Below are 21,585 nucleotides of genomic sequence, written 5' to 3' on the forward strand. Positions count from 1 at the left end.
ACTATGGTCCTAAACAATATGCTAAGAGGTTTAAGAGCAGAGATATAAGGCAGTAATCCCCTTGTTTTGTAGGCTCATTCCAAAAATACCCTGCAAACTGTCAGTCACTGGTGGAAAGCAGGCCTCCTAAACACTTGATGTGATACAAAGTGAGTTGAATGGTATCATCTATAATAACCGAAAATAAGCAGAAGCTTAGTAAAGAAACACGAGCTATGTGCCTTGAGGAAAGCAGTTCAAGTAATTCTGCTTTGCAGCTCATCCGCACACATGTGAATAATTTTAACCAACCAAGCCACGTCATTTCCAAGTGAATAATTTACATTTAGGGCAGCTAAATATCAGACAACTCAACAGTTTTCAAACATGAACATCTCAGTTTAAAAGGTATCTTTACAAATACATGCTGAACTTCAAAATGAAATTAGATATAAAAGAAAGTACAAAAAGAGCTGAAACAGCCAAAAGGTATGTTCTTTAATCACCCAATTCCTCAAACTGAAGCTTGAAGTTATGTATGTCAAATCCCATGAAAATAAATGCATATTCAAAATTTTAAAAATACTCTTTTATAAATAAAATAAGCATCTTTTACTGGTAGATCAATCATAAATCTTAGGTTTTTACAATGGACTTACTTCCATAGTACCTATGACTATTTTTTAAGCAAATAATCAATGTTGACTAAACAAGGCCAAACATCTGCTGCTTAGTAACAGGGTCGAATATAAATCAGTCAATAATACTTTGTGCTGTTGACCTGATCACTCCTTACTTACTGAGAGTCCAGAAACATACGAACACACATTTTGTTTATTTTTGGCTCCAGCTCTTAGGTAAGAGCAGAGAGAGCAGACAAAATGAGCTACAGATCCAGAGCACGCATCGCAGGAACCAACTGCACTCTAAACCAGTTTACTAGGAGGATATATTTTACCAAGATATTAAAAAATATTTATAGTGAAGCTTTATCCTTGGTTCATATACAATGTTTCACAAAAATGAAAACAACTGCATTTTGGCCAACTGATCCTGCAACACTGCTCCACCAGCCCACAGCATGGTCCAGCCCAGCAGCCCACCTGGCACACATAATGGAAACATTCGGAACAACAAACCATGGATTTGTATCAGCTTTATGAGAAACCTTCAGTGGGAATGAACAGTAGTGCTGCTGAGTCTGCCAGCAAGTAGGATTCAGGTACAGAGAAACTAGGTAAATCCACGAGTTGTGGCGTGCTCAGATACAAAACAGGGAGGTATAGAGAGCTCTCCTCCACCACAACCAGCAATGTTTCATTCATTCATGAATGTTCTCAAAAGAAAATAGTTCAACAGCTGTTTGCAGGTGATGCAAAATGTTCCAGAGTAAATTAAACTGATTTTAGAAATACAATATCATCTCACAAAGAAGAAATTATTGTGTAATAAAAACAGCAGAGAAAAGCATATGGAAGAAGGGTAAAAAAGCCACTGTAATTATTAAAAGCAATGAATATAAATTCAGCCATTACTACTGTCTAGGAAAGGTCATAACTCATGTTTAGTCCTCTAAAAATTTAGTTGTCAAATAAGCAAACAGTAGTAAGAATTATTATGATGTTATTATGAAATTATTTATATTTTAAAAATAATTATTATTAAATTATTATGAAAGAATCATTATGAAAGGAGCAGAGCAAAGCAAGCAGAATGCCGCAGCATAAGACCAGAGTGCACTCAGCTTCAATACCATGTAGTTGTTGTAGTTAATATACCCTCCCTGAAATGAAACTGGAAGGTGCAGAAAAGAAGCAAGGATGAGGAGGATAACAAGGAGTACTCAATACCTTTAGTTCAAGGACAGATTAGATACATCAAAGGTCTTCACCTCAGAAAACCAATTTTCCAGTGGGGAAAGCTCCAACAATTACAATGTCATAATGCTAGAAAATAAAAAGGGAATTATGCTTTTCCAATTCTTACATTGTAGGAACTGTGAAAAAGCAATAGAATCCTCCAGCAGTCCAGGTTTTAATAAAACAGTACTTCTCTTCATGATGCAAAATCAAGCAGGACAATTCCTAGGTCTGGGAAAGTTAAAAAACTAAAAATAGAAAGGAATTTAAAAAAACAAATCCCCAGACCACCCAGATGAATTATTTGAACGAAACTTCCAAAAGTTATTGGAACCTATAGTGGTGGTGCAGCCATCCGTTTAGGAAATCACCCAGTCTAATGTGACCAGCTGGGAAGTCTTGCTTCATGTCTAAATCTTCTGTTCTTCCCAGAACACTGACTGTATCAGAGAGAATCACTGTGCTATGGAGCCTTTGTTGTGAAGCAGCCCAGCTCCCAAGCTGGTGTCCCTTCAGGGCCAGTCCAGCTGGCCACACCTCCGTGTTGCAGCTGTCACAGCACCACAGCAGAGCTGCTCACACCCAACTGCTGCAGCACCACGAGAGCTGCCTCACTACAGGGTAAAGGATCTCCCTTTCCCAAACACACACAGAAGCAGAAGTTTTTATAGTTCAAGACACTGAAATGAAATGAATCTGTATATTCCAGATAGCTCACAAAATTTGAATTATCGTGGCAACAAGCCATGGGTGCACTTAGTCAATCTCAATTACGAAATGAAAATTAGCTTAAACTGCCACGAAGTGTGTCATTCACAGGATGACAGATGACTCCTTGTTACACCATTACTGTGCTGGGCCAAGCACTCCAGTCAGTCACTGCCTGGCAGCTGTTACATGGCAGCTCAAGACACTTCAATGGCTCCCATCCTCCACAGCTAAATATAATTAAGGCCCTCTTATCTGTGGGTTTTCTTCAGCTTGTTCACGCTAAATCAACCACACTTTTGACTGCAGCCAATGCAAAGAAGGAGGAGGGCAAGTGACACAAAAGGCATTTTTAATATTAATCTAGAATTCAAAGTGAAATTGTGAAGCACTGCACCGAGCTTTTGTGAAAAAGTGGCAGGTTTAAATGATAAAAATGAGCCCAGAGAAAAGATACAGTAATTTTTTCCGGCTGTCAGAATATCAGAAAATCATTTGATCATCCCTCATTAAGCCTAACAACAGAAAAAGTTCCCTTCCGTGTAAAAGATAGGCAGAATGTTTTTAAGAACTCACTCTGGTGTCCAGCATTGCAACTGTGGTTGACTTCTAAGAACATAATTTTTTCTTTACATGAATCTTATTTATTATAGTAGGAATTAATGTATACATTTGTACACCTGTCCAGTGCAAGTTTTGAGTTGTTCCGTAACACTTTTCTCATAATAACTCTTTACAAAACATTACAAGGAACTAACAGAATCTTCCCAAATCCATTTGCTTTACACAAATGTAACAAATCAGAAGCTAGCTTAACAAAGTCAGACACAAGCTATAAATACTTTTAAGCACACAGAATGCAATGCTTTCTGAACTCCCTCACCAGTTAAATACCTTTAAAAATATTTTGCATCCTCTCTAGAGTCTAATACGAGCCACGTGCTTCATCAACCACATAACCCATGAAACATTTAAGGAATCTGTCACCATACTCCCTGTGAAAGGTGTCTAAACAGAGAATTCCAACACAATTCCAGCTTTCTGGTACCATTTTGTATATAGACAACTAGCATTCCTTATGATGACACAGCACGTAAAAACCTCACTTCGTGCCTAATGTTTCCCATGTGTGTTTACTGCAAAGCCTTAAGACCTAAGCATGACTTTAGTGATTTTGAAAATTATATATAGCAACATAACTGAAGAAATACCTTTTATAAGCATTTACCTTCATAAAATCCTGATGTACGTAATGCTGAGAAAAAATAATTCCCTAAACCCAAGCGTAGTAGAATCAGCTACCAGAACAATGTTCATATGACAGCAGCAAGAATATGTTCACTTGGTGACTTACTTTTCTTTCCCCCCCTCAGATTCTCCTATAGTACTTTTCTTAAAAATCCCTCCCTCTTGAAGCTACAACCATGACTCCATGGATATTTAATTAAAAAAAAAAGCAATCTATGGGCTGAAATAAAGGGGAGATGAAAAAGTAGTACGGTCAAGTCCAATATGGGCAATAAAAGATTTCATGTGGGAACTTATGTCATTATCTCCCTGTACTTCACAACACAATGTTGTTTTAGATAATTTCAAGTGTTTATTTTAAAGAACAACCCCACAATCTGGAATTATTATGCCATTATACCAATTTGCCACAACTCCAGTCAAGGATGGATTTTTCTTCATTCGTGGCAACAACCTGAAGCCTCTCAGACTTATGGCAACCTTTCATCTTACTAATTTCAATGTTTGCATATTTTAATTTGGGGTAAGAGGGGAGAGAAGGGAAGGAGTGAACTCTATGGAATTAAGTGATAAAAGGATACATTGATCAGTCTGCATTTAAGGTTTGAGGTTTTATGGAAGAAGTCCAAGTAAAGTTTTTCATGTCTGCTCTTAGACGCATACTTCTCTCCCCCACTCCCTCTTCCTATCACTTGGCATTTAAAGCCTTCTGCTTGTAAGGACAGTAATGTTGGTCTTTATGGAGGCTGTAGATAGGAATTCAGCTGCTATTGCTACAAAATCTCACAGGCACTGTTTTCTTAAATACTGATAATAATCTCTCCGACATTTCCTTCCCTAGAAGTTACCAGATTTCATGATGGTCATTAAAATTAGTAACACATTATTTTTGACCAGCAATGATATATTATGAACCCACAACTACATTCTCAGCGAGAATTATCACATAAAGCTTCAGACATCAATAAATCCTGGGGTTCCTCTCCAGATTGGCTCTTTTTTTTTTACTTCCATTAAACTCAGTGAAAAGAAAGTTCACTTTAAGTATACCTAACAATGAAAATGTATTTATCTAAGTAAGTAACTCTGTATACATCCAAAGAGATGGTTTCTACCCTTTTCACCTAAAATCAAATTAATTTTTAAAAATTCCTTCATGATAATGAAGTTGTTTTTTTTTTAATGAAAGCTTTAATTAAGAAATGGAAGCGATATGTTAATTTCTCTATCTAGTCAAAATATTTGGTCTTTCCAAGACCACAACAGGATTTTAATTCCAGCCTGTAAACAATATTTAAATCAGTTCATCTAATATAACACTGGTGGGGGGGAGTGGGGAAAGTATATATGTGAATTTCATGTTGCTACCTGAGACAGACTGCTCCAAACTTGTAAAACTGCTTTACCTACCAAAGAAACTGCAAGAACTCACATCAGCATTTTACCTGCTAGTCAAAACTAAATCTATGGTAATTCAGAAGGTCAAGTCTTAGAATATAATGGACTAGAATATAATGGATTCAGACTTACTGTACCACCTTCCTGGTGATAAAATATTGGGATCTTAATTCAGTTTTTTTCTATTAGCTTTCTCTTCCCCATATTAATTCTGTTAGCATACAGATTTTATCTTTTTCAAGATCAGCACAGAATTTCTGCTACAAAAAACAAACATGCATTAAAAGCCAAGAGCGAGCCTTTTCATGTGTGCTTTCTTCACAAGCTATACTCACATCTCAAAATTATTATTAAGAAAAGGCCACAACACACATTCTAACACAAACAGTTTTAAATAACCTTCATGTAATAATGAAAAACCTCCACTGAAATTGTCTGTAGAATCTGGAAATTAAGATCAAAATTATTCCCATACTCTCAGTGCAGTAAGACACAGAACACTTAGTGAAGATGAAGTTAAACCAATCACTTTAAAAGTTAACCAATCATACATTAAAAGACAAAGTTAAGATATGCATCTCAAAATGCCAGTGCTGCCTCTCAGGGTCCCAGTTTACCTATACAAGGAGCTAAGACTATCACCCTCTTCCATGAATACCAAAATCCTATAAATATTCACAAACCTGTCTCACTATTCTTCATTAACAGTTCTCCCACCTAACTGATTTTAAACTATTTTTTAATTTTTATGAAATAAAAATATTTAATAAAAAATATATGTTTATTTTAGCCCCAATGTGGAAATAACTGGTCAATTTAATATTACGAGCATGAAAAGATCATGAAAAGGTGGTTTTATTTCAAAAGCTTCAAATGAAGATATAATTACAAGCAATACATGCTGAATTAAGTCAGAAACATCTCAAGCCATCAGTAAAACATTCTGTAAGCTAGGGCTGATAAGAACTACAGAAATATTGCATATTGCACCCATTAATTCTCTTTAAAATAAGCTGTCAGCTGAGACATGGACAAAAAGACCATGTTCATTATTCAAATATTATTCGGATGAGCATTATTCAAACAAATTGAGCTTTTGACCATCTTGTTACAGTTGTTCAAACCCAGGAAAAAAAGTTCAATATTAACATCACCCCAAACTAGAGAGGTGTGTAGTTTTGTTCCTGGTATAGAAATTAACGTTCCTCAGCTCCATCATGATCTTAAGCAAAGTAGAATGCTGCCTATCATATGTGGGATCACAATTCTGTCTCCTTCAGAAGGTGACATGCATTCCACAGCTGCATGGCAGGTCCTGTTGTCCCAGAGGAAGATCAGGCTGCCCACAAGTCAGTACAGGACTACAGGCAGGGCTGCCAGCAACCGTGGCAATTCAGCAGCACCAGTGATGCCAAAAAGTCCTCACAAACACACCAGTCTGACTGAATGACCTCAGCTAGGCTAGAACTGTGAAACCCACAGATGTCTCTCACCTTTTAAATTCAAGTGTTGTTCACAGTAAAACAGCTACAATGATCTGCTGCAACACACAGAGCTTGGTGGCAGAGAGTCCCAGAAAGTGCACTGCTCATAAATAACACATGCTGGAAAACCACCCGGCTGCAATAGCCTCTTGAATCATACAATACCTGTCATCTTCCCAACTTTAAAATGCTGGGCAAAAGAACAAGAAAAGTCAAACAGGAAATAATGAGGAAAATTTGTCTTCATTCTCAAGTCCATCAGAGCAATCAATGAACCTTCAAGCTCAGCAAAGAAATATCACCTGATGACCCTGAAATCCTGCACCCAAAGGCAGCCTTTCCACATCTGCAGCACAGTGCACTTCTACAAGTCACTCCTCAAAAATCCGACACAGTACAGAGCAAGTGGCAGAAGGTAACCAAGGCATCCCTCACATGAATTTCCCCTGAATAATTCAGATTCTACCATTGCCATATTCTGCATTGCCTGCTGATGGATGCGGACAGTGGCAAACAACAAATCTCACTCCTGGTATGAGTGAGTTTGACATAAAAGCAGTAGGAGCTCTACAGTTGGGGCAAGTAGGAAATTGTGCTGCTGCTACTGCCCGGGAGGAGAGATGAAATCATGTGCCTTGCGTTGCCATCTTGGTATGGAGAACATCACCCTACTTTCATAAAAGACAGCTGCTTCCTGGGGTGGCAACTGAGCTGGGCAACAAGAAGACGGGATGAAGAGGAAGGCAGTCTAAAAATGCCTGCAATGGAACAGCTGGCACGTAACATCAAGGCAGTCACAATAGAGACTCAAGTGAAAAGGACACTGGATATTGTGCTGCCAGATTCACATAACCATAAAAGTCACAACTATGTTATCTTCACCAGCAACTAGTCACAGAGTCCACTGATTTGAACAGCACCTCCATTATTCTGGCAGGTGACTGTAGCACTACTACTCCATTCATATATCACCATTTTTAACAGTATGCCCTGCCCTCCCTTTCTAAGTCCACAAAACTTTAAAGTTAATCTTACAGAATGTGCAGTTTTCTCTTATACAATAGGCAGCATATAGGACACTGGCAATACAGGTAACACCATTTAGAATGCCTTTAAAATTAGGTGGGAGACAACATCTCCTTCCTTCACAAGGAATCAATTATACATTCCTTAATTCACAGGAATAGAAGTTACAAACAAGGAACGCAAATAGTGACTTGGTGACATAGGTACTGAACTGAGGTAGAAAGTGAGCTTATTCTACTCTAGGAAAATCAGATCTCCTAAGAAGTTGGCATACTGTGCCACTGAGATGAGCTCGGTTGGTTGGAATGTAGTACTAATAATGCCAAGTGTGTGGGCTCAATTCCCATATGGGCCATTCACTTAAGAGCTGGTCTTGAGGATCCTTGTGGGTTCTTTTCAACTCAGAATCTTGGGATACTCCCTTCTTGCTGGCAAGTTCTGGAAGAGTCAGTCTTGACCACAGCCCCTGGAAGACCAAGCATCACCTAATGTCACTTTGAGATTAGCAAAGGTACACATTTCACTTGGGCAGAAAACATCAGTGCACATGGTAGAACTTAGAAAGTCCGCTCAAACTGCACCACTCCTCTGGCAGCTTTAGCAATCTTCACACCTGGTTAACTAATGACAATTGGTGTCTTGCAAAAATACATGAACAAAACTAGAGGAAACCAAAGGCTGTCTACAGAAGAATGGCTAAGGCCTCTCTACTCACATTATCAAGCACTTGCTCGTACCTCACATTAATTCTCAAAGGTCAGATTTCATTCCAAAGGCTGATTGTCCATCAGGTGCACTGCAACTATCTATATTACAGAGTCACCCTTCTATTCTGCTTATGGTTTGCACTGCATCTTCCCAGCTCAAACTCCACCTCCTGAGATCATCTACACTACAGCATCTTTCGTGCAGCTCTCTGAAGCTGCACACACTGCACCAAAGAGCACATCTAAAGGCAGTGGTCTCCTTCTGTGGTATTACTTTCTGGAAAAGGAAAGAGTTCTCAGACAAGAACTACAAAATTCATCTCTCTATAAGAGATTTTTTTCAACATTATAGCAGTCTAACCACTGCAGGTAAGAGATGCTGAAAGCTTTTATATAAAGCCTTGCTACAAGCATAAATACACAGCTTTGCCAGCACTGAGACTTAAGAAGTTGGATTCCTACATCACAGAACTTCTATAAAGTAGGAGCGGAAACAACCAAGTAGCTATTACATATGTTTCTCTGACCAACTTAGTCTCATGACAGTAAAATTATGCAAGTGTCTATGGTCATTTGAATCACATGCCTCAAAAAGTGCTGTTGCAAGCCACAAACCACTTTTTCTCAAATTTCACACTAACCAGATTTAAGAGTAACACCAAATTGATATTTTGCAGTGGTGAGGCAAAGTTGATGAACTCACAACTATCACCCAAAAAGATCAATCATCAATGCAATAATATGTTCTTCAGTTATTTACACTCAGTATTTTACATAAAGAAGGCTTCTTCAATGAAATCTATCAATTTGGAAATGTAATAACTATTTTCAAGGGCAGCCTACTTAAGCCACTCCTTTCTAATTAAGGATAAATTAAGTATTAATGAATTTAGAATTCTTATGTTGTTCCCTCACTGTCTGTAAGAAAATGTAAAGGAAGGGGCAAAAATCACGTTCTCCTTTTGCACCTCTCTCTATTGTGAAATACACCCTCTGAAGTTGACCACCAGTACTGTTTACACAGGGATTGTATAAAAACATCTTTACAAAGTACACAGTGTCTGACTACACAAACTGACAGAACTTCCTCAGCCCTTCCAAGTCTTGAGTCTGGGCGATGACGACACCATTTAGTGACAACAGTTTCCAGGACACTCATATTCACATTGCCTATTGGAAGTTCCTTATCACCAAAAAGGGTTGTAGTTCAAGCATCATGTCTGACAGCTACAGTGGGCTTTTCCATGTTCACCTTCTTTCCTGTACTTGGTCCTTCTATTTCCAAGTTTAACTCAAGGCTGAGTCCTTTCTTGGTCAACCAACTTGAATTTTAGAAGTTTCTTAAGATTAAACGTTACAGTCATTCTGACTGGAAGTAGACTTATAGTGGTACAAGATGAAATATCCTGAACCCTGAAAACTACAGCAGAAAGAACGGGATGAAATTCAGTGTGCCCTGGATTCTAAACCCCAAAGCTGACAAGCAATCACAATTACATAAATTTTTATTCCCAATATGTTGAAATATCAAGTTAGTGATCTACACAGGCCTTTTTTATTGTCACAGAACTTCTCTCTCCCTGAATTCTTACAAAAAAGAAGAACCAAAGATGAAGGTGACAGACTAACTTCAGAGTCTGGAACTGAATGCTTTTCATAGTCTCTAACATGAACTTGTAAAATGCAACAGGCTGCTGTAACAAAGCCAAGATAACTGAGGTTATCTTGGATTGTCCTCCAACCACACCCAGGAATGCAATGCATGCCAGAACTCCACAGTTGGTCACAGACATGGGTGCAGGAGGAATCACAATGTGCTCTGAGTCAGTTTCTCGCCGCTGGAATAAGGCACTGAGGCGGGCTTGCTATAAATATCCAGGGCTGGTGATACAGGAGGAGATTGGAGCCATATGTGGGAGACCCGAATACCAATTACACACTGAGCAAAGTTCCAGCAACACAAAATTAAGGAAGAAGAGGAGATTCAGTAAATGGCCTACTTTAAGGCATATAGTCTGCATATTCTGAACTCTCACAGAAACAGAGCAACCAAGAAATAAGGCTGGGAAAGAAATCAGAAGTTTGGGCTACAGAAAAATCCACTTTCTATATTACACACCAATGCATACAATCCTGTCATTGAATTTATGTTTTCTACGTAGAACAAGTAAAATTTGTGTGAAAAACCAGATTAACTAGTAAGGCAAAAATACGAAAAGATGTGACTGACCACAGAACATACCTAAAGGTTGCCCAAGCTTAAGATCGTATTCCTAGCTGAACATACATGTGATCTCCTCCAGTTTTTGCAGTTTGTCTTACTCACTTTTTTTGTTGTTTCTTTGTTTGAAGGGGAGGGGAGGATGTTTTTCTACTAAGAACATTTTTACTTTTCAAAATATTCTCTATAGGTGAGTGTCTTTTCTAATAAAAAGGATTTTTAAAATTTTGTTACTGCTACATTCCTCTTCTACAACCCACCCTGGACTTACAAAAAAATGAATATCTGAATAGAAGTTTAAAAATTGTCTTACATTTCACAAGAGTGAAGACACCTAAAGCAAACTTGTAAACATTTTTTCCTGAAGGGGTAGAGAGGCATTTGATAAGTATTTGACATACTTATTTCCCTGATACTGGAAAGAAGGTTGGAAAGCATTCCTAAAATATTTGATCATCTTGAGATTCACAGTAGGAGACTGTATTTCCTGCTGGATAATAGTATTATGTTACACATAAAAACGACTATGTCAGTAAAATTAAAACAGCTACAACACGTGAAGCTCTCAGCAGAGCTCCCATTGTGTTTGAAGGGAGACTCCAGAAGGGGCCCAAGGGACTTGCAACACACAAGCAAGAGGGATGACTGAACACCTCTGTAAAACCTAAGTATCCCAGGTTGACGACCATTGTGTGAAGTTAATTTATGCTCACTCTGGTACAAAATCAGAACCTAGACCTCTGACTAATTCTCCTTTATAAAATTATTTTGGGAATGGGAAAGAAAAAAACCAATGTGCTTTTTGTAGCTATAGCTACCCAGAGATTATAGGAGCAGGCAATGTGTGTCAGTATTACTGACTAAGCATTATATCCTAGGTCTGAGAAGAAAAAAATTAAGGAAATAACAACTAAAACATGAATAAAAAGGCATCACTGGCATAGCTATTGCTAAGTGACATCTTATCTAGCTTTTATAGTGACTAATTATTGACTGGCATCACAGAAGAAATAGATTTTGAGTAGAAGTCTGCATATTGATAACATCAGTTTTATGAGTATGATGTTTAAAACCAAATCCAAGCAAGACTCAAGTCGTCAAACTAGAGAAACATTTATCTACTAAATACACTGTAAGAACACCCAGTGTTTATTTACACTATATTACATTTCAAAGGTTCAAACTTTCAACATATCAGTAACTAGTAACCTTTTCAGAATCTACTTTAAGTAGTTAAAGATTCTCCCTATGCAAACAATTAGAGGGACTTTTTAAAGATCTCACTGAATTTAAAGGTCTAGGTTGAGATGAGTTCCGAGAACACAAAAAGCACTTCTACACAATGTTCTCACTTATGTTAGGATACACATTTTAAAAAGGAATAAATGTCCTGAGGATATGACACAATTTATTTATAATCTTTCATAGAATCTTCCAAAAGCTAAAGCTCACAAAATCTTAAGACAAAAAGATGCAGTATTCAGTTTTTAAGAAATGATGGAGAAATTTACAAGCTTAGTTCAGGGAATAAACAGATTACATAACCAGTCAAAGAAAGGAGAACTCACAGAGTACACTGTTGATTTCAAACAAGTGCTAACAAATACCTCCTTCAATAATTTGAGTCCAGTCTCCCCAGGATTTGAAAACTACAGGACATTGATTTTTACCTATAGTATTAAGTTGTTGGTTTCCATAGCATTTTACTTACCATTTGGGAAAAAAAAAAAAAATCTATTGTTCTAAGGACTCCACAGATTACTATCCATACAGACTTGGTCAGTTACACTACAGACAAATACAGTTGATACAGTTCCCCAGAATTCAGAGCATGAAAAGGTAAAGTTCTGCAAGAATGTAGCTGAGACACAGGCTTTGCTGGACAGGCTGCCCTGAGACACTCCCTGCAAATTCTCTTCACCACCCACGCCCCCTCACATTAGGCATCCAGATATGACATGCAGCGGGAAGGGCCTGGAAAGCCTTCCTCGTGGGTCAGGTACACTGAAACACCTTAGGAAACATAAACCAACTGCACACGGCCTCAAAGGCTATAGCCAGGGTACCTAACTTGGATCTGGGAAACACTGCAGCGTACACAAACCAAAGCCACCTTCAGCTGCCTTGTTTGGCACAGGTTCTGGTAGTGCCTGCATCAGTTCTGAGACTCCAAAACAAACAAACATTTTCTAACAAACTACTACAGTCATAATACCTTAGGACAACTCAATCAGAAGCAATAGCTATACCCTGCTACAGAAGCTAGCACAGTTTACTGTGGCTGTCACTTATTACATTCCACCAGAGCAGCAACTGGCACAACCAAATAAAATTAAAAATATAATCAACTGAACCCCCTTTTTTTTAATCCCTGCAGTTAATGTGCTCATGAAGTCCATCCTTCTGTGACAGAGGATGAAAACCAGCAAGTTTTAGGAGGCACCAACAGTCCTCCACTTGGGTACAGCAACTTCAGTGAAACCTTCAAGCAACACCCTGCCTTTTCTGCAAAGCCTGAGCAATTGCATCAGTGGGCCACTGGAGATGCCTCATTTCCTCTGCATCTTCAAGGCTTACGCAAGGTTTTACCAGCTCCAGCTGTGCTAACTGATAACATAAGAAAGCTTGTAAAAAACATCTGAGAAGGAGCAGGGTAAGGTCCAGAGTGAAACATTTGGGTATGTACAGTGTATAGTATGTTTAGTTCCAGAAACTGAATTTAGTGTTAGTCCTGAATCCTGCTTTCACTCATTCAAATTTGTCTTTGTGACTGGCAGAGCTACTTTACTCTTCAGCACACACCTATAAAAATAACTGTGCAGACAGGATCCCAAGGTGTACTAATAAGACAGTTACAAGCCTAGACAGCAGGAAATTTCAGTCTATTCCAAAGGAGCTTAATACTTAATGGAAGCATAGAAGCCTACAATTAAACAGCTAAGTCCCAATATATGTTTTTTACAAGATTAGAGTTGGAAAAATTCACCTGTCCTGAGAAGGAAAGAAGCCAAATGGCAGAAGAGAGAGAGAGGCAGCCAGGAAGACATCTCCAGAATTTCTCCCTTCAGCCTTGAATTACAGAAGTCATTGGTGGTTTTTACCCTTCTTGAACTCCCCTAATATATTCAGTCTGCATGGTTTACCTCGTCAGTAAAGACTAGAGCAAATATCCAGAATAAGTATCTCTGGAAAGGTGGTCTACAAATACCCAGAAATACCTTTTTTTTTTTTTTTTTAACGTCAGAAAATACAACACACACACGCTCACACACCCCCCCCCCCCTCCAATTTGGTTATACATACCATGGTTGTTTGGTAGTTGTATATGTTAACTTCTGTCATTTTTGTCCATTTTTCTTAAACAAATTTACTTCTTTCTATCACGCCAAGTACAGACTAATGCATGTACACGGAACTAAAAGCAGAGAACCATCACTCCCATTTAGAAAGTAGAAGGGAACTTGATTAATCTGAAAAGATGCAGTCTGAATCCCAATCTGAAATATACTGCAAAATGTACATAGATGACAACTGTGGTAGCCAAGGGCAGGGAAGGAGAGGTACTAAGTATTCTTTCATTTGAGAATCCAAAATTCTTGCAGTTACAAAATTTTAGTCGACTTTTAGTCAACACTGACTGACCACTTCCCAAAACTTGGGGCAGCAGAGGTAGTGACTTCAAGATGACATATTTATAGCACACACAACCAACATACAGTCATTAATTCTATAATTAAACACTAAAACAAGATGCTATTATGAACACAATGTCTCTGGCAATGTACCACACTCAGATGGACACTGAAATATCTTTTAGATAATTGAACTCGATCTAATCTGGAGTTGGTATTTCCTGGCCAATTATGACTAACTCTTCTAAACCATCATTAAGTGTCAGGAAATAGCCACCCCCAACATCAATCACTATCTAAACATACACCAAAGTATCATGGTTTGAACATCTTCACTCACAGATAAATATCATATAGGCAAAAGTGAGTGGAAGAAAAACCCTTTCCACCAGTCTTCAAGTAACCAAAGTACAAAACCAAGTCCTAATATTAATAACAAAATGTGAGTTAGGGCCAGATTTCCAGCTCACTTGTACAGTTTCAAAAGATAACACTGAGCTCTTCCACAATTATCTCACTCCCTTCATTCATACATTAAGATGTTACCAGAATTAAACTGATCTAAACCACAACTATGGGATGGTGGGTTAGAGAAGAGCTTGCACCAGTACTGTGCACACTTTATACAGTGAGGACACTGGTGTTGCACACCTCTGCTGTGCCCTTCCCTCTCAGCTTCCCAGGTGCACTGTCCTGCTGCCCCGACCAATTCCAGTCCTCAGCAACCCACACAAAGAACAGAAACAGACCAAAGAGCCTCGGCGCAAACTCCAGCCTAAAGGAGAAGCCACGCCTTTTCAACTCCATTTTCTGTTCCATTAAAAACAGCAGAGAAAAGCACTTCTTAGCTAAAAACAAACAAAGAAAGAAAAAGAACCCATGGTAAGTGAAAGACAACATCACATTTATATTCAGAAGGGCACAGGAGTGGACAATTGTCCTCTTCATTTCTGTAGAAACCAAAATTAAAGGCTCTCAGTAGGAAAGTCACAGCTCTAATCCCCTCTTCCCCATCTCCCTGAAGGTACTAATAGAAAGTTTTCATCACAGCAGTCAACACATCACTATGTTGTGAATATTAAATCTAACCCAAAGAGACTGCCATGATTTCCTTTCCTATCCTTTTTCCATCTTCTTTTTTTTCCCCTTTTAAGGCAAAAGATTTGCTTTACAACTGCCATAAGTGCACCAAAACTATTTCTAATTTACTTAGAATTACAAAATAATTTCATCCCTGATGAAATTGCTAGTTGATATTAATTACACTACTATTCTTCTATTAGAATTCTACATACGTAGCTTAAGTTGGCATGTGATTCTCTGCAAGTCAAATACTTCCTAATTAAATCCTAAAATCCCATCAAATATATTGATATTTGTACTTAAAACTGCTACCTTGAAGCAAATCTACAGCTTGTGTATCAAGAATGATTTTGTTTGAACAATCATTCTGGTGAGTAGAGTCTACTGCCTGAATAAAGCAGCTTTTTTTTTTTTTTTCTCTGAACATGAAAAATCAAACCTCTTATGAAAATTGATATTCATTCCCAACCCTCCTCCCAGAAGAGCTAACCACTTATCAAACCACTACAGTAGATCTTCTGGCAGCTCTTTGAGCTGTAATCAGATATCAGACTTACATTCAGATCTTTGTGGGGAAAAGCCACCACCACCACAACACAGAGCACACACACATACAGAGTCCCCTTTATAATTTAATTTTAATTTACAAAGACTGCTCCTTTGCACTCATCTGAAAGCATGTTATATGTCAACATGTAAAATGGAACTGAGCTTTCTTGGAGAATATTTTTTGGACCAACACCCCCATAAGCAGAGTGCTACACCTGGGAAAACACATTAAACTGCTGGTTCAGAATTCAGTGTGCAGGCAAGTGAGCAAATAAGCCCCACTGGCGTTAGCTGGCATGATACCTCTTGCGCTCCTCGTGTCGAGTAGTTCTCAACATGTTAAATATGTGCCACTGAAATTAAACTAGTGATATTTTTCTCAAAGTGGGAAGCTTACATAATGAGGAGCAATACCACAAGTAATCCAGAAGCAGCACTCAGCACCAACTCACAGCACTGTAAGGACATAAATGAGTTGCACACAGAAAAAGGTTCCCAAGAAAACTTCCAGCAGGAAGCTGCTTTAAAAATTAAAAAAATTTAAAAAAAAAAAATTTCCTGACCAACTCAGCCCTCTAATTCTACTATATAAAGGTGTCTAAAGTCAGTATATATAGATGTGAAGGATGTAAATTAAGAGTCGTGATTTGGGGGGAAAAAATGAACAAACCGAAACACTACTAAAAAACTCCCTGAACATTTATCTTGTTATTTAAAATAGCTGTGTCACATGGAATAAAACAGCCCACTAAACTATATCTAAAAAGCAAGGCCAGAGTTTTAAACTAATCAGTACAAAGGTCCTCAAGAAACTGAGTTTTCATAAATTACTGCTTTGCACACAGTTCAGTTTATAATGTGGACTTTGTAAAGATTTGAGACTTTCCTAGTGACGTGCTTCTGAGTACACAACAATATGAGGAAGTGCTGTAGCTAATACCCCTCTTCTCTGCAGACAGTCACATATCAAAGGTGCATCATTGTTTAAAATGGCTCCAGCGCCAAAGGGTGAAGATCTACTCCCTATCCTGTCTTGACCTTAAGGGAGGGACACACTGTCCACCAAAACATCCTGTCAGGAAAGCAGTAAGAAGCGTGCAAATTTGGAGATTAGGATAATAAATACACTTTTGCTGGTTACTTATTTTGGCTTTCAAAAAAATTCTTGACAAAAAATACAGAGGCTTTTCTAACCAAGTTTTGTCCACGCAAGAAATCCTGGTGAACATATCCACTCAGCAGCTGCAGGGAACTAGGAACAATGTATTTGTGAAGCTCCCTGAGTGGTAGTTTTGTGTGAAAGTTTTCATTGTTACATCCATTCTCTTGAAGTTACATGTTTCCTGAAACTGGTTTAGCAGAACAAAACTGGTATTAATTATTCACTATTTCCTCCAGTATAGATATTTTGAATTTATGTGAACACAGTCCAAGTCTGTTCACTAAGTAAAGTACATGCATCTATTTAGGAAAAAAAATGGGATGTCTACTGCTTTGGGGTTTTCTTCTGTTTCCTTTTTTAGGACTGCATTCCCAAACCTGTGACGAGATGCCCACGACATAAGGAACAAGGTGAACAAGTATTTTAATCAGGTTCTTTTTCAATATTTCTTAAACTGGCAGCAAGTCCTTACAGAACAAGCTGTTTAGGTCAATAATAAACGGCAAGGCTCCTAAATAAACTGGTAATATTGTACCTATTTCTCTCCTAAGTCAAATTACTGCTTTTTACTGGTTGAAAAGTCTTATTTTCTCAAGTACAATTTTTTTTTTTAAAAAACTGGCTCAGATTATTCAAATGACTACTTTAAATGTGGTTTTGCTGTGTTTTTATTATCATACCTTTATATTTAGCTACTTCTTCTCCCAAGATGAACAGCGATATCTGCATTTTTCTTGAGGTTTATGCAAGTGGGAGAGCATTAAGCAAATAAGCAACATTATTTCAACCTTTTTATAGTAAAATGTCTACCAAAAACCATACAAAAGTTTAATTCAAGTTAGTGTTATAAACCCTAACAGTGTTTACTGGAGTGAAATGGACAAGCCTGCTCTCATATTTAGTTCAATCACTAAGTGTCAGCAATTCGTTTGCATCTCTAGATACTTGCACTTGAAACTGAGATGTGTAAGAAAATAAATCTAGCAGGTGAGATCTCAAACACTTAGTATTTTTTCCAGCTCAAGCTTTTCATACCTTAGATAAAATGCATTACCTCATTTGTTAACAGCTAAGATTTTTTTTTTGAGAATGTAATTTTATCAAATAACAAAGAGAATTGTGCAAGCAACACACAGCAAAACACAAAGCCAAGTCACAGAATCAAATTTGAGCTTTCATATTATTAGTCCAAACAGTGAAGCTCACTTTCATACTGTGCTTTTAAAAACAGTGACAAAGCAAATCACTCAGTCCAGACTGAATAAACCAGATGTTATGATTTATAGGCTCTATGCATTCTGTCCAGTGTATACACACCATTTTCTATAAAGTAAACTAAGACTGAGATCTCCATTTCTCAGGAACTAGAAGTATTGCTAAATTCACAAATGCCATTTCAAATAATAAAAAATATGTTAGTACAAGGAAAAGATTCATTAATATATATATTTTAGAAAGGGTCACTACATTATCAGCTTCTACTTGAGCTTTGTACAAACTCACAGGGAAAATATATCCCTTCTTCAAAGAGCTGTTACAGAATTGTTTTGTTTTCACTGTATTTTTACTGTTCAGCTTCAATTGTACTGAGTAACCTTGAAGTGCAAAAGTTAGTTTTTGAAGTCCAATTTCAGATTGAGCAAAGTCTATCAAAACATTTTCATGAAGTCCTGGATTGCTTACCTTCCTGTAATGGTGTGGTTCCCATATTCACTGTGCCATGATTACCTCTATTTAAAATGAGAAACCAACTCTGTTTAAACACTTACTGTCACTTTAAGATCTTCAACAAACTACACTGCAGTCATGGTACTGTACACATCAGGGACGTGACTATCATCTCTTTTAAAAAGAAAATCAACTCCATTTAATTCCTGCTTGGATCTAGACATCTGGAATCAGTATATACATGAGGAAGAATCACACAGCTGCAACTGTATAAATATTTTTCTTCCCAATTCCCTGCCAAGAGCATCTCAAAATTATAAGATCAAATTCACAGACAAGAAATAAAACTAAGGTCACACATACAGAAAAGCTTTTAGAATTTGGGTACTCATATTTGGCATGAGAAGTATTCCAGCACCAAGATACAGTCACATCTTGGATCACATTTTTCAGATTTTGTTTCCTGTGAACTTCTGGGGCAGAGCTGGTGCCTCCTTAAACTGGCATCATGATTATCATTGATTTTATCATAAGAATTTCTGGCATCCACTTCAAATAACAATCCAGCAGACAACACACATTCCAGCTTGCGTTATTAGGATTAAAACAGGAACCCCTTTCTATTGATATATTCCTTCCAACAAGGGTTATCTAAGCAATTGCCAAACTGATTGCAGTTGATTACAGTATGATGATGCATAGACTCTTAGGTATATTTGTTAGCTGAAAATACTGCAGCAAATGTAAGTCTTCAGAGGCTTGATTTATAAATAAGCTTGAGAATGCCTTTTTGATCTAACACAGTACCTTGGAACCCATAAAGTATCTGGAACATTATTTCTAGATTCAGAACACTAGGAGAGATTATTTTTTTTTTCACCTCCAGCCAAACAGACTGCATTCTGGCTTCTCACACAAACTCATGATACCTGTGCAACTTCATTACAGAAATTAATACATATGGTCATCTATCACTGATGCACTAAAAAATCCATTCTTTCCTCTGACACATCTACTAAGCCAACATAAGTAAGAAGTTAACCACAGAAGCTTGCAAAGGTGTTGTGTGTATAGTCGAATATCTACATCAAGTATCAGTGGCACCAATTCTTTGGCACTTATTCTTTGCATGATCACATTAATCAAAGTTTGGGGCTTGGTTTGGTTTTGCGCTGTGGCTAAACAACATTGAAAAGTATCGCCATTCCAGAGACTGCCCAATATTTAGGAACTTGTGATGGCTTTTCCACTCATACATAACCATTCATGAAGGAACAGAACTATGGAAGGATGTCAGACCGCAATAAAGACACACTGCAGCTCAAACCTTAGGCAACAGAAATTGATACACTGGGCTGTTTAGCAGGGAAGAGCATAATTCGTAGCATACAAGTGATTCCAAGTTCTCCTCCTGAAGTTTGTGAACTATTATGCTTCTAAGATCACACTCAGCACTGATCCTACAAAGCTGTTGCTTTTTACTCCTTTCAAACAACTGCAGTCACATTAGAGTTTCACTTTACAAGGTTTATAAAAACCTTTCAGAATTTACACACCTACTTACTGTGCAAGTTTGGCCCTGACAATCGACACAGGTCATCTTCGTCAAGTCCTTCTGGTGGATTCCAATTTCTTGTATCAAATGCTTTATATAGCATCACACAAGATGCTTAACACCAACATTTCTATTAAAGCTATTCTGGTCACCTGTAAACACAGACAACTTAAGAGTCTGTTCCTAATCTTCATCCTCAAAGGTTTTGCCTCTTCATAACCCACTTCTTTGCAATTGTTAACTACAGCAAATCTATTTCAAAAGATGAGAACTGTGAACAAAAACTTGAAAGAGAGGTGCTTCAGCAACAGTAGTGTGAAGGGACAATATTCATTTTGAAGACTTAAGGACAGATGGACAAGATCTTGCACTTTCACGAAGAAATAACTTACAAATCACATGCAACTTGTGGCAGCAGGGATGACTGTACAGACTGAGTTCAGCAACACAGGGCTAAACAGCAGGAACCGTGCAAATTTTCAAGGGGCAAAGCACTATATAAGCTGTTACTAAAACCGCTTTCACATTCCTTGCCTCACTGAACTCTGACATCAAGCAGCATTTAAATAATCGTTCAGAGCTGTGAAAATCACCTTATCAATACTTCAACTATCCTTAAAATAAAAGTTTTCATTTTGTTATCACAGTCTTCTCTAGGACTTTGATAGTTCTCTCCAACAGTTTTTGCATATTTTAGTCTAAGCACCACACATAAATGGCAGTATGCTGCTCAAGGCAGAGCACCAGCTGTCTGCCAGCAGCTGGCAACAGTGTAAGCAGTGAAGTACAGGGATGATGATGCTGGAATGCAGACACCCTTCCAGCAGATTTGTTTGCTGAATCTTTATAAATGTAAGATTCCTGTTAGCCCATGTCTTTAGCCTGTCAAGGTCCCTCTGAACAGCAGCACAGGTATCTATTGTGTCATCCACTCCTCCCAATTTTACATCATCTGTGAACTTGCTGAGGGTGCACAGTGTCCCATCACTCAGGTATTAATGAAAATAAACAGCCCAGGCCCTACTATCAACCCCTAGGCCACACCACTGCTAACTGGCCTGCAGCTGGACTTTGTGGCACCACTCACACCCCTGTGAGCCCAGCATTTCAGCCAATTTGCAATCCCTTTCCCTGTCTACTTAGCTAGACCAGATGGTGACGGTGTTAAGGGAGACAATGACAGAAGTACTGTTAAAGTCCAACAGTACAAACTTCTCTTTTCTCCTCCACCAACCCCAGTCATTTTGTCACAGAGGGCTGCCAGGTTGGTCAAGCACAATTTCCCCTTCTTAAAGCTACAATAACT

General features: G+C 38.0%; 1 protein-coding gene across 13 annotated transcripts in view; it reads right to left on the minus strand.

The window, feature by feature from the left end:
- NUMB (NUMB endocytic adaptor protein) overlaps nt 1-21,585 on the minus strand; it is a 90,637-nt gene that overhangs the window by 42,670 nt on the left and 26,382 nt on the right. Inside the window, exon 1 of one of the 13 annotated variants that reach the window (XM_053981354.1) lies at nt 1,830-1,920. The exons of the other annotated variants lie outside the window; for them this stretch is intronic. The gene's annotated coding sequence lies outside the window, so the exon portion shown is untranslated. Of the gene's footprint in view, nt 1-1,829; nt 1,921-21,585 lie in introns of those variants that run through there. 13 annotated transcript variants of the gene reach the window in all.

Source organism: Vidua macroura, chromosome 6, assembly GCF_024509145.1.
Source record: "Vidua macroura isolate BioBank_ID:100142 chromosome 6, ASM2450914v1, whole genome shotgun sequence".
NCBI classification, from domain to species: Eukaryota; Metazoa; Chordata; class Aves; order Passeriformes; family Viduidae; genus Vidua; species Vidua macroura.